This window comes from Rana temporaria, chromosome 2, assembly GCF_905171775.1.
Source record: "Rana temporaria chromosome 2, aRanTem1.1, whole genome shotgun sequence".
NCBI lineage: Eukaryota > Metazoa > Chordata > Amphibia > Anura > Ranidae > Rana > Rana temporaria.
This window is the reverse complement of record NC_053490.1, coordinates 218,283,565-218,298,286: the sequence shown is the minus strand read 5'-3', so window position 1 is coordinate 218,298,286 and position 14,722 is coordinate 218,283,565. Positions and strand designations below refer to the sequence as shown.

The window sequence follows — 14,722 nt, the reverse complement described above, 5'->3', positions numbered from 1 at the left end:
TATAGGCAAAACATTTTCTTTTTAATTTTGGATATGGTAAGAGAGGGTTATAACCAGGGCTGTGGAGTCGGAGTCGAGGGAAATTTTGGGTACCTGGAGTCGGAGTCGGAGTCGGCAAACAATGCACCGACTCAGACTCCTACAAAATTTAGATTGGAATAAAAAATAAAAAAAAGCAAGTTTAAATGTCCCAATTCACAAAAAGTTATAATTAATGACTTCTCTACTGTAAGAATAAAGACCAATGCATGCAGTGCCTCACGTAACCGCAAAACAAACACGTTAAGTGACCGCGAAGAAGCATGCTTTTCATGTGCTTCACTATATGGCACGCAACGCACAATTAGGAGCTGCAATACTTATACTTTCCATAGTGTTGTGTTCTGCTTTTACAGGGAACGCAGCGTCCATGTGTAACCTAGCCTCTCACTGATAAGGGATTAAATAAATATGTTTTTTGCAGGACTAGAGAGTGAGACACTTGTATAAGTGAAGGGAATGGAGGGCCAATAGTTCAAGACTGAAGCTGTAAACCATTGGAAAAACTGCTGTCATTTAGGCTATAAAAACTTGTAAACTCCGATTGTTAGCTTAAACTTTAAACATGACTATGGGATTCTCCTAGGAAAATCATGTTTTAGAATAAATGACCCTTCCTGGATCCTCCCACTGCCCTATGTTTTGTTTTTGTTCTAAAACAACCAAATAATGTGGTTTGTATTTTTGAACTGGTAAAGATCCTGTTCCTGATGTTTATGCCTGCTGCTACTATCCAGCCACTTGATTGATTAAAGCGGGAGTTCACCCATAAAACAATTTTTCCCCTTAGATGGATGCTCGTTTTGTCTAGGGGAATCGGCTAGTTGTTTTAAAATATGAGCCGTACTTACCGTTTTCGAGATGCATCTTCTCCGTCGCTTCCGGGTATGGGTCTTCAAAGCGGGCGTTCCTTCGTGATTGACAGTCTTCAGAGAGGCTTCCGACAGTCGCATCCATCGCGTCACTAGAAGCCGAACGTCGGTGCGGCTCTATACTGCGCCTGCGCACCGACGTTCGGCTTCTTTCGGAAAATCGTGACGCGATGGATGCGACCGGCGGAGAAGATGCATCTCGTAAACGGTAAGTACAGCTCATATTTTAAAACAACTAGCCGATTCCCCTAGACAAAACGAGCATCCATCTAAGGGTAAAAAGTGTTATGTACGGGTGAACCCCCGCTTTAATAAAAAATAATAATAAAACTTTGTTTTCATTGTGTTTGTCTTTTGCTTAAACTGTGCAATACAGTAGACTGTTGTCTTCCCAGCCAGTAGTCCTGTGGTAGGTTGCGTTTCTTTCCCTCAAGGAATGTATAAAATACATTCGCATATTAATACAGAGGAGTCGGAAGTACATAAAACTGAGGAGTCGGAACATTTATCTACCGACTCCACAGCCCTGGTTATAACCAGTCAGATTTTTTTTTTTTTTGCCATCTGTGTCCCATTTCAGAGATTTTCCATCACTTCCTGTCCCATATTCAAAACAAGAAGTGAGAGGAAAGCCCTGAAAATTAAAAGAATCCCTTGGAGACCCCCCACCTTACCAGAACTAGTGTCACTGTTGAAAGATTTCCCCTCTTTTACTTATGTGAAGTCTGTGCCTCCTAATGAGGCAGACAGCAATAAAAACTTTTGCCTTTAGTTATACTTTAGAGCCGGTTCACACAGGGGCGACCTTGGATCCAACTTCAGGTCGCCTCAAGTCGTGCTGCATGAAGAAATGAATGCAAGTAAATTGAGCCGTCTTAATGCACACTACTGCAGTCATTTCGACTTGAAAAAGGTTCCTGTACTACTTCAATCCGACTTGTACACATTGATTTCAATGGAAGTCGCCTCCAAGTCGGATCCCCGTTCACAGTGAGGCAACTTTACAGGAGGTTGCCCCAGTGTGAACCTGTTCCAAGGTAAACCCCTGCCTCCCACAGGGGAACTCCACGCCAAATTTTAAATAAAAAACTGGCATGGGTTCCCCTCCATGAGCATACCAGGCCCTTAGGTCCGGTATGGATTTCAAGGGGAACCCCCTACGCCGAAAAAACGGCGTGGGGGGGGGGACATACCAGACCCTTATCCGAGCATGCAGACCGCCTGTCCCCACCCCCTTTCCTGACCGGCCTGCTTGCTCGGATAAGGGTCTGGTATGGATTTGGGGGGGGGGGGGGCGTCACAGCGGTAGGACCTAAGGGCCTGGTATGCTCCTAGAGGGGGAACCCATACAGGTTTTTTATTTAAAATTTGGCATCGAGTTCCCCCTCCTGGAGGCAACTTCAAGTCGTGTTGCAAGTCGGGTTGGGATTCATACCCAAGTCGTGTTCAAGTTGCCTCCCGAAGTCGCGCTGAAAGTCGCGTTGCCCCTGTGTGAACCGGCTCTTAGGCTTTCACATAGGACATTTCCAGCAGATACCACAAGGAGCAATTTCACATTGATACCTTTATGATCTGAAGATAGGAGTCACAGACCAATCACAAGCATTAATTAAACTTTGTTTCTTTACTTTGCATTTGTTAATTATAGGTGCCATAAATCATAGGTAACTAAAGCAGCAGCATGAAAACAGCAAAAGTGGAACTCTTAAAAGAGCCGACCACTGAACTACACAACAAAAAAAATACAGCCTAACAGTATTTACAGGCATATTTGGATGTGTACTAGACATGGTGGTCTTATGTGCGCGCCAAACATGCTGTTGATACCACAGCACATAAAGCTAGCATTAACGTGTTAAAAGGCAAAGAACATTGTGGCCCAAATAATCAGGTCCTGGATTGTAAATACTCATTAACTACTAGCCGTATGGAATGTGAGAGATTAGCAGACACATAATTACACTAGTCTAGACCAATGCTCATTGTAACAAACTGTGATGATGTGAAGTTGTACTTTTGCAGTCAAATTTAAGAAAACCCCACTCAAAATATTTTCTAATAATAAAAAATTGTAATTGTGTATAATATATATATATATATATATATATATATATATACACATACACACACACACACACACACACACACACATATATATATATATATATGTGTGTGTGTGTGTGTGTGTGTGTGTGATGTGTGTATGTGTGTTGTATATATACACACTAAGCCCCCCCCCCCCCCCGATTGTTCAGTTTAGCTGGGCAACCCACTCTGGGAAGAGTCCTGGTGGTGCTGTAAATAACTTTCATGGATGGTATATCATGTATAATATATATAATGCAGGGGGTACAAAGTACAAAATTAAAGCTTAAAAAGGAGTTGTAAACCCTCAGCATTTTTCACCTTAACCACCTCCCACTGTACATATACGGTCAGGTGGGCGCTTCCTCTTGAGTGGACATTCAGGAACATCCTTCAGAAGGAGGAGGATCCCGCATGCCCGTGCAGCAGTGTGATACTTTGCACTTTTTTCCCAGATTTAACATCTGGGGTTCATTCATTTCTCAGCACTGTATCCCCCTTGTCCTATATATTTGTATGCGATTTTATTGCCGATTCTGGCAGCTGATTGTTAGTAGTAGCGCAATTTTTTCCTTCACTATAAGTCTACGTTATCTACACCAGTGTTTCTCAACCCTTTTTCAGTCAGGGCGCCCTTGAAAAGTATTTTCAGTCTTGGAGGCACCCCTGTCCAAGGCTTGGTTCATGTTACTGTGCGTCGCGGAACACGCACAAAATCGAGCTCGTTCCTGACACTTTTTAGGGGTGTAATTCTTACTGGTACTCGTACACACATATAAAGCCCTTAAAAAGGTTCTAGTACAGTACCTTTCCTCACACAGCCGGGTACTGCACTGTAGGGGGAAGCAGAGAGCACAGCACACTGCCCCTCCCTTTACTTTGCTGCTGCTGGGGGAGCGCCCTCACAGTGCCGTTGTACAGTTCGGCAGGGGATCGGGCTCATCTGACAGTCTTTTTCTCCCATGATCCTGCGGCATACCCAAGGACCTCTAGAGGCACCCCATTGTTTTTTTTATATCATCAGAACAAGTAGATTGTCATGAGGGACAAGTAGAATGAAACCATGATTCAGTCCCTTGGACAAGCAGTTATGTTTTTTATTTTTTTTTATTTATACATCCCTGGTAACACCATGGCGAATTGCACATACACTTAGGATACACTTTTCTTGCAGCTGTGAGTTCAAATCCTACCTTTGATACTACCCGTGTAAATTGCATATGTTACTTCCAAAACGTTCATGTTTCCTCTCACCCTCTAACACTAGGTAGGAATACTACCAAACTGCCCCTAGTGTGCGCATGAATGTGGTAGGAACATTGTGGCCATTTTTCAGAGGTCAGGAAAGAGAATACGTCTACTCTGCAAAAATGTGCACACACACAATTTTCTAACAGCAGAAAGTTTAATGAGAGTACAGAAAGTCTCTGTACTATACAAAAGAAAAAAAGGCAGTACTCAATCCAGTTACCCAGAACAGAAACCCAAATTATAAATTGGTTAAAATATTTATAAAAACGCAATAATAAATTGAGGCAACTCAATCCTCTGTAAAATGTATAACGTCACAGAATTGTCTGTACCATACAATAAACCTAAAAATGGCAGCCTCCAATAATACCAATGTGTAAAAAGCAAAGGAAAGGTACCCATGGAAAATGGGAGGTACCTCCAAAACAAGACTGCTCTGTTTTCCCCTACAAAAACAGGGCACAGGAGGTATCCATGGAAGGGGGGAGAAGGAGACCGAAGAAGCAGCTTTAGGTCTGCATGCCGACTATGCTGTTGCCATTACGAAATGTAACATTCTTTCTTTTTCTTCATTTCTGCCTCAGCTGTGCTTTAGGCAAGGACACCGATTAGCTGCTAAAGAGTATTTGTTTTAATAGTCACAAATAGCCCAAGCAGCCATTGTCATTACCATTTTGAATCTTAAAGCTTATCCTCTAATGCCACGTCTTCTCCTTAACCCATTCTCACCTGCCATCTGTACATGTGCCCCATGCTGAGAGTACGTTTATGCAAGTTCAGTGTGTGAAACTGCAGCACCTGGTGATCGCTCTAGTTTCCCAAGGTAGATACAGAATGCAGTAATGGGAGTGGAAGAGGATTTGTCTGGTATTCATTCTAGTTACCGATCAAATCTTGTGCATAGGTAACCCTTTTATTACTGTAACGGTGTTAAAGTGATTCAGTAAAAAGGGATGAAAACAAGCCCGCATTTAATTAGCAAATACAGGTTATTTTTCTTTTTATATTGTTGTAAACCTTTATGAGAAAATGATCCAGGAAGCTGCAAAGTCACATGATCAGTTCCGCCTTTTAGTAGTACTAAAGATGCAGCAGCCCCACCTGCTCTCAGGGCTCACCTTGTTTCTTTGAGAGTCCAGACTGAAGCATAGAGCTTCAGAACATCAAGCTGTCCTAATCTCCTGGTGAGACTAAACACAGAAGCGTGCAGCTCTGAGCAATTCCAGGTCACAGAACTGTATCTATGTTGTAGGTACTCATTAATGACTGGAATAGTACCACTGGATTGGCATAGGGCCAATGTGGTGACTGTATTTAAAAAGGGAACAAAGTCTTTACCAAGTAACTATAGACCTGTTGGTTTACCTTCTATAGTTGGGAGAATACTGGAGAGGTTAATAAAAGACCACATACATGAGTTCTTGCTGGGAAAAAATATATATATTTTAAAAGCAACAGACAGCATGGATTCATGAAAGACAGAAGTTGTCATACAAACCCGATTTCTTTTTATGAAGAGGTAAGTAAAACCCTGGACAGAGGCGTGGCTGTGGACATGGTATACTTGGATTTTGCAAAAGTGTTCAATACAGTTCCGCACACACGGCTCATGTGTAAGGTAAAGTCTACAGGCTTGGAAATATCAGTTTGTAAATGGATAGAAAACTGGCTGAAAGGCAGAATTCAGAGAGTTGTGGTTAATGATTCTTACTCTGAATGGTTGAAGGTTATCAGTGGTGTACCCCAAGGTTCAGTGCTGGGACCCTTACTTTTTAATGTCTTTATAAATGATATTGGGTCTGAGATCAAAAGTAAAATTTGTGCCTTTGCAGATGACACCAAGCTACGCAGTGGAAGAACGTCTTTACAGGATGTCGCCAATTTACAAGCCAACCTCAATGCTCTGTCTAATTGGGCGACTATGTGACAGATGAGGTTTAATGTTGATAAATGTAAAGTTATGCACTTAGGGGGTAAGAATATGCATGTTTCATACATACTAGGGGGAGTACAACTGGGGGGATCTGTAGTGGAGAAGGATCTGGGGGTTTTGGTAGATCATAAGCCTAATAGAATGCAATGCCAAGCTGCGGTTTCGAGATAGATAGATAGGAGAATTTTTTTTCCCCCTGTACAAATTAGTAAGACCTCATCTGGGATATGCAGTTCGGTTTTGGTCACCAGTTCATAAAAAGGATATCGGAGAACTGGAGAAAGTGCAGAGAAGGGCAACCAAGCTGATAAGAGGCATGGAGGAGCTCAGCTATAAGGAAAGATTAGAGGAACTGAATTTATTCACTCTTGAGAAGAGAAGATTAACCACTTAAGCCTTTTTGCGATTCGGGACTGCGTCGCTTTAACTGACAATTGCGCGGTCGTGCGATGTGGCTCCCAAACAAAATTGACGTCTTTTTTTTCCCCCACAAATAGAGCTTTCTTTTGGTGGTATTTGATCACCTCTGCGGTTTTTAGTTTTTGCGCTATAAACAAAAATAGAGCGACAATTTTGGAAAAAAAAATTATATTTTTTACCATAATAAATATCCCCCAAAAATATATGAAAATAAAAATGTTCTCAGTTTAGGCCGATATGCATTCTTCTACATATTTTTCGTAAAAAAAAAAAAAAAAAAAAAAAATCGCAATAAACGTTTGATTGGTTTGCGCAAAAGTTATAGCGTTTACAAAATAGGGGGTAGTTTTATGGCATTTTTATTAATATTTTTTTTTTACTAGTAATGGCGGCGATCAGCGGTTTTTTTCGGTACTGCGACATTATGGCGGATACTTCGGACACTTCCCTACAGTTAGAACACACCCAGGGAACATACTTCACCCCTTCCCCGCCCCCTAGTGTTAACCCCTTCCCTGCCAGTGGTATTTTTCCAGCACTGATCGTTATAAAAATGCCAATGGTCCTGATGCATTTTGGAAACAAGTTCTGTGGACCGATGAGGTTAAAATAGAACTTTTTAGCCGGAATAAGCAAAGGTACGTTTGGAGAAGAAAGGGCACAGAATTTAATGAAAAGAACCTCTGTCCAACTGTTAAGCATGGGGATGGATCAATCATGCTTTGGGGTTGTATTGCAGGCAGTGGCACGTGGAACATTTCACGAGTAGAAGGAAAAATGGATTCAATCAAATTTCAGCAAATTTTGGATGGTAACTTGATGCCATCTGTGAAAAAGCTGAAGTTAAAGCGGGGGTTCACCCTATCGACGGGAAAAATTTTTTTTTTTTTTATTTTACCTTAAAATCAGGCATTGTAGCGCGAGCTACAGTATGCCTGTCCCGAATTTTTTACCGCCGTACTCACCTTGTAGTCGTCCATCGAAGATTCCGGGGAATGGGCGTGCCTATGGAGACGGAGGATGATTGACGGCCGGCTCTGGCGCGTCACGCTTCTCCGGAAATAGCCGAAATAGGCTTGGTCTTCACGACGCGTGCGCATAGCCTGTGCGCAGGCGCCGTGAAGAGCCGAGACCTACTCCGGCTGTCTTCGGGGAGAGTGACGTGCCAGGGCCGGCCGTCAATCATCCTCCCTCTCCATAGGCACGCCCATTCCCCGCGGGAGCCGGAATCTACGATGGACGACTACAAGGTGAGTACGGGGTTAAAAAAATCGGGACAGGCATACTGTAGCTCGCGCTACAATGCCTGTCTCGATGGTAAAATGTGTCGGGGGGGGGGGTGAACTACCGCTTTAAAGAGGATGGCTTCTACAAATTGATAAAAAGGGGGAGTATACCCTCATTTAGAAAAAAATATAATATAAATGAAAACGTACCATCATCCCATCTAGTTCTCCAATTTTATATTCCTATATTTTCCTTCACTTCCTTATTTCCTTTATTCACGATCCCTTGATCACTGGTACGTGTTTCCTATAGGGTTTCAATCTTGACCTATACTCCCACTGATTATTATTATTACTTCTCATATTTCACCATATTATTAATCTTCATTTCCCTTTTATTTAGTTACCCCTTGGGCAATTGGTACGGTCCCGACGGCCTATTTTTTCCCCATTTGCGGCGGACTTGTGTCTCCCCTGGTGGGGGTGCCGTATCCGGCTCACCCCCCCCCCCTTGTTCCTCCTCAGCTTGGGGCTCCTCGCCCCTTGGCTCGGGCTGATCGCACACGCATAGCAGTGCGGGCCTGCGCACTTGCGTTGTGCGGGGAGACTGACCCGGTGACGTCATGACGCGGCTTCTCGCTGGCGTCTACGGGTTGGGATAGCTCATTTAATGGCCGTCTGGCCCTTAGATCAGCAGCGTGGACCTGTCCATTGGTGGCCCGATGGCAGGGCATTGCTAGTCCAGGACGTGATCGGTAGCACTTTTGGGGTCTCTATGGGTGCAGTTTATTCTATCCCCCAGTCCTTGCATTACCCTGCAATTGTCGCCTCCGTTTGATGACACAATACTGGTCTCACTAGTATTATTGGACATTCTATTAATGCCCCTTGTAAATCCCCACACATTCTGCCTTTCAGTAAATCCCCACAGCCCACGGTCCTTTTCCTGCCTCTGCCCGTATTCCACCAGGAATCCTCCTTCACCATGGCCGAGTTATATCTCACGGATCACACCATGGTAAGTTTGTAACCCCCTCTCGATACCACTCGCTGGCATTTCTCCCCCCCCCCTCCTTTTCTCACTCCCCCCTTTCTTTTCTCCCCCCCCCTCTTTCCTCTTTTCTTCTCTCCCTTCACTCCCCCCCTTCCACTTCAGGTTCTTCCCCAACCTTTCCCAGCTCTTTGTTTTGCTTTTCTCCTCCATTTCCTTTTCTTTGCCCCCCTTTCTTTTTTCCTCCCCTCCCCTTCTCCTTTCTCTTTTTCCTCCCTCTCCTTTTCCTCCCTCCCCCCTCCCTTTTTTCCCTCTTTTCTTCCCCTCCCCCCCCCTCCCTCACCCTGCCAGGATATGGTTCCTTGGGGTCATACATACAGGTATGACAATATACATATATTCTTGTTTACATCTAGATTTCCACGATCAATTATCCCCCTGTTCGCCGCGGGGGGAACCCCCCTGGGCCGCTTGGTTACGTGCATTAACAATTGACCCATCGGGTAAGCCTATATTAGTAATTATGTTGAATTATATATTCCTTGCTAATGTATATTACATGTTGTGTTTTTTATTGTATTATTTATTGTATAGATTGGCTGTCCTGACGAAGCGGTAACCCCGCAAAACTAGTCGACCTCGACCAATCATGGATCTGTACAAGTGTTCCGTTTTGCATTTTATATTTCAATAAATATTTTATACTTATGTTTATTGTATTTTATCATTACCGAGATAGTCCCCTCAAACCAACTGAGTGGGTAACGTTGGGTTTAGCTTCAGCTACTATTCCCTTGCTCCCACTCTCCCCCTTTTTCTACAAATGGAGAATGATCCTAAACACACCTCAAAATCCACAGGGGATTACATCAAGAGGCGTAAACTGAAGGTTTTGCCATGGCCTTCACAATCTCCTGACCTCAACATAATTGAAAATCTATGGATAGACATTAAAGGGTTTGTAAAGGAAAAAAAATGTTATCTTAAAAGCTTCCTTTACCTTAATGCAGTGCTGTTTTCATGTCCTCATTGTTAGTTTTTGCTCTCAAGTTGCTGTAATTCTTCTCAGATCTCTTTGTGTTTCCTGATGACCACAGTGCTGGGAGCTTTCTCTCTGTGGTCACTAATTAAGGAGGTGAGATTACTGTGTGTCTAAAACCCCACAGCACCAATCAGTTTCGTTTTCCCAAACCATCACTGCCCTGTATTGGCTCTGTGGCTCTACATCACAGAAGCAGGAAACAACATGCAAAAACGAAACTATAAACTGCAGGTACATTATATGATTGATTTTTATCTATTTTTAATAATTTTTTTAAAAGGAATCAGTTAATTATTATGTCTCTACCTGTAAACCGTTATTTCAGCAAAAACATTTTTTTTCCTTTACAACTCCTTTAAAAGAGCAGTGTGTGACAGACAGCCCAGAAATCTCAAAGAACAGGAAAACTTTTGTAAGGAAGAATGGGCAAAGATACCTCAAACAAGAATTGAAAGACTCTTGGCTGGCTACAAAAAGCGTTTACAAGCTGTGATACTTGCCAAAGGGGGCAGTACAAGATATTAACTCTGCAGGGTGCCCAAACTTTTGCAGACACCATTTTTTTGTTTTCTGTAATTTTGAAAGTGTAAATGATGAAAATAAAATCTAACTTTTTTTGACAGATTATAAGAATGTCTAATCTGTAATTTGATGCCTTTTGGAGATTTTTCCATCTTTCCTTGGCTTAGTTACGCACATTAATACAAATTTTTACCTGGGGTGCCCAAACGGTCGATCTCCACTGTATGTATGTATGTATGTATGTATGTATGTATGTATGTATGTATATATAAATATAATGTCTGGAGATGACCGTTCAATGCCCAATATTTACCCTTTTTCCTTCCCTTTTACGAGAGAACATGAGAGAACATGCACTGCATTGATGCATTCACACAATTTCACAGTAGCCATGAGATATAATAAAGTTTGGGAATATTTCTTTATCCAAGTGTTTTACAAATCTATGTACACTACATAAAGTGCCGCATAAAGTGAACGGGATTGTCAGTGAGTCAACAGCAGGTCAGAGGAGGAGGAGCCGCTGCGGGACAGAGATGACAGTTGCTCTTTAAAGATTATGATTTAAATCAAGTTGAATTAATTCAAGCCTTTTTACTAGTGATTTAAATCAAATCCACCCTGTTGGATACTGACATTTTTGGTAAAGTTGATCCAGGGAAAATCTGGAAGGATTTTTTTTCCCCTGCTGTAGCAAATTGGACCATGCTTTGCTGGGGTTTTTCGCCTTCCCCTGGATCAACTGTGGGTATAGAATTGTGTATATGGAATTGTATGATATTTATTTGTATGGTTGAACTAGATGGACTTGTGTCTTTTTTCCACCTGCCTAACTATGTAACTCCTGACACAGATACTGGGTGCAGAAGGAGATCCTAGATGAAGGGCTCCTAGATCTCCACAAACGAGGACTCGTTAGCACATAGGGGCCTTTTCAGTTCCCTTAGCGATAGTAGCAAATACAAAAGTAAAAATATGTTCAAAGATGACATTATAAAAATCATCAAAAATGACTTTGGACTCATCAGGACCATTCTGCCACGATCAGGGGTCAGGATCGAAAGACCAGTTGCTATAGCAGTACTACTACCAACCAGCAGGATAGGTACACAGGCAGTCACACTGGCGGGTGACATGGGCTCACCTGAGGTGCAGAGTCCAAGTACTAACCGGTGTTCACTAGAGCTCCTGATGGTGGAGATAGATTTTTCTGCATGTTAGAACCAGGTTGTGGTCTTCAGGATCACCCCACCAGGAGGTGAGCAGGCCAGGGTCCAGAAGCAGATAATCACACAGAAAAAACAAACCAAGGTCAGTAACCAGTAATTGCAGGTTGGAATCAGGCAGAAGAGCAGTTGAACAAACCAAGGGTCGATAACAAGTGGTAGCACAATATGAACGGCAGCAGGGAAGACGAGAGCAAGATATTGGCTGAAGAGAACACAAAAATCTGTCTAAAAGGAAGTGCAGAGACATGGCTTCAATCAGGAAGTTCATGGGAGGAGCAAAGAGGTAAAGGTTCAGCAGAAGTTAGGACACAAGGTGGGGTTGTTCAATGGATCACACAGTGCGCTGTTCAGCATCTCAGGTATCTTGCAGAGAAGAGACATCGCCAAGTAATGTTGATACAGGAATCTCCTCTGCAGCGGTATTGTATTCCGACAGCAGAGACTTTACACCCCTCAGAACACACAAATCAGTGTTGCAGCCATTGGCTGCATGCACTGAGTGAATGCTGATTTTTCAGCAGGACTGTTTGACAGAAACCGGTCATCAGACCATCTTTGTTGAACAGAAAGAAGTACCAGACAAATTTTGATGTGTATACCCTGCTGAAGACTGGAGCAGCCAGAATCTGGAGCAGCTGTGCATGGCAACCAAATCAGCTTCTTCCTTTTCAAACCTTAATGAACAAGCAAAAGATAGAAGCCGATTAGTTACTATGGACAGCTGCTCCAAATTCTGTATGCGCCAGTTTTGATAAATTCCCCTTTTAGTCTCTGCACAAGATACATACAGACTGCACACATAATCAGAGAACAGGCATGGTAAAGGGTTCAATCACACAATAAAAAGACAATACTACCTATTAATCTTGGGCTAAGTGTTATCCGATATGTGTGGCAGCTGCATAGTAGGATAGCTATTGCTGATCTTAACACAGAACAGATGTTCTTCAAGTTAATGCATGGTTGTAAGCATATGGCACATGTCAATGCAAGATGGCATTTACATACCTCCCAAATTTAGAATCTGAGAATGAGGGACACGTTAGGGAGATATAGTGAACTGTGGTGCACGTGTCCCCCTTATAGCAAGTCCTCTTTTCCCCAATCCTAACCCCTAGAACAGACCTCCAACCCCCCAGCACAAATCCTCCTCTACTCTGCCAGCACAATTATCCACACCCCCTTCCTGACATCCTTCCTTCTGGGTTCTGCCTGTTTGCCTGATACGCTTGGTCCAGCACTGGCCTCCGGGACTCAGCCAGGTTCCGCAGGAGCCCAGGAGGTTTTTGTTGAAATACCAGGACAATTCCATGAAATTATATATGGTTTGGGAGTAGAGCTGCACAATTAATCGTTAAAAAATCATGATCTCGATTCAACCCCTCTGACGATCTCCAATGCAGAGTTTGCAGATTCTTTCATATAACAAGTGGAGAGACTTAGCTGCTCACTCAGCTGTCAAAAGAAAACACAGTCTGACAAGTTCTTAACAGGAAACATTGTAACTAATGCTTTCTTCTTAGATCAAAAAGGGATAAACTTCTTTGTGTAAAGAAGAAAAAAAAATAGTCTGCCAAGTTTGTAACATGAGACATTGTAACCAACTTCCTTCTTAGAGCAAACTGTGTGTAAATACAGGAAGTTTAATCCCCCCAAATCTTTTTCTGACACTTAAGTTAAAATCAATATTTTTTTCTAGAAAATTACGTGGAACCCCCAAACATATATATTTTAGTAGAGCTCCTAGGGAATAAAATGGCAATTGCTGCAATATTTTATGTCACACTATTTGCCCAACGGTCTTTCAAATGCAATTTTTTGGGGAAAAATTGAAATCTGAAAGATGTGTAGGTGAAGCTCCTGCGCTATCGGGGGCTGCAAATAGGGGGCACTGCTGCAAACACCTGATGATCTGTCCTCGCCAGAAAGTGAAGGTATATGATAAAGGTAATAGTATCTGCGCTGTGTGAACTAAAGAAGTGATACAAAAAAAAAAACTCAGAATAAGTGAGTGAACCACTGGGGGCTGAAGAACCTAAATAGTGAAATGGGTGAAAACCGATGTACTAACATACAACATGAACTGATCGTGCAAAGAGGGGCTCAAACAAGCATATGAAATACAGTGTGCACCAATAATAAGTGAATACTCCCAAAAAATACAATGCAATAGTGAAATAGCAGACACAAATAAAGGGACAGATAAATAAAATATGACAAAAATAAAAGAATCTGAAAGATGTTACGCCACGAAAATCTATCTTCTAAGCAAAAAAAAACGTGATTCTTATTTTAGCCAGAATCGTGCAGCTCTAGTTGGGAGGTATGCAATTATGGTCCAGTGGAATATCGGTTTGGTTAGCACAGAAGCGCAATGTGCTCAGCAACATACATGTGAAGAGGACAAGGAGGTCTTCCTAAAGATGGCAGATGTCTGCAAAAACACAAATAACTTGTGCTTTTCAGTTTCGCATTAACTTCATGATTTTCCAACTGTACCATCTGGTCGCTTCCATCCTTCCCACTAGTCTTCTATTCTTACTCTATCTCTGATGGAACAACATACCCGCCTAATGTTTTGAGTTTCACAGTTGTCCGATTATTGGTGCTGGTTATTGACAACCGCCAATTTGGTCGCCTGAAAATTCATGTTATATTCTTGGCTGTATACTTTTATGTCTCAGCATATTGTTTTGATTTCTTGGAGACTGCTGTAAAATATCCATCTAGTAAAATACTATGGACTTTTGGTTTGAGAAGACGCTCGTCTGGAAGAGGAATATTTCCTGCAGGTGAGCTCTGCTGCTTGCATTACAGTGTGGATTTGTTTACAGGCACCTCTATGCTGAGTCTGCCGAGTTACTGCAGCTTAGCATAGAGGTTCTGTTAGCTGACAAAACAGATCTTTTCATGACAAGTGAGAAATTTAACTCATTAAAAGGATTATGACTGCCCCCCCCAGTTTATACTCTCCTGATCCCCCCCCCAATACCCCCCCCAGTGTATGCCCTCCTGACCCCCCAGCGAGGGCTCTACTGTTCCCTGCACACTGCCCTAAATACTACTGACCTCTGTACACTGTATTACACATTAAATTCAGTTCCGTAAGTAA

General features: G+C 42.5%; 1 protein-coding gene across 3 annotated transcripts in view; it reads right to left on the bottom strand.

Annotated features, from left to right (window-relative positions):
• Positions 1 to 14,722, bottom strand: part of NCK2 (NCK adaptor protein 2) — an 89,277-nt gene that overhangs the window by 20,436 nt on the left and 54,119 nt on the right. The window lies entirely within an intron of this gene.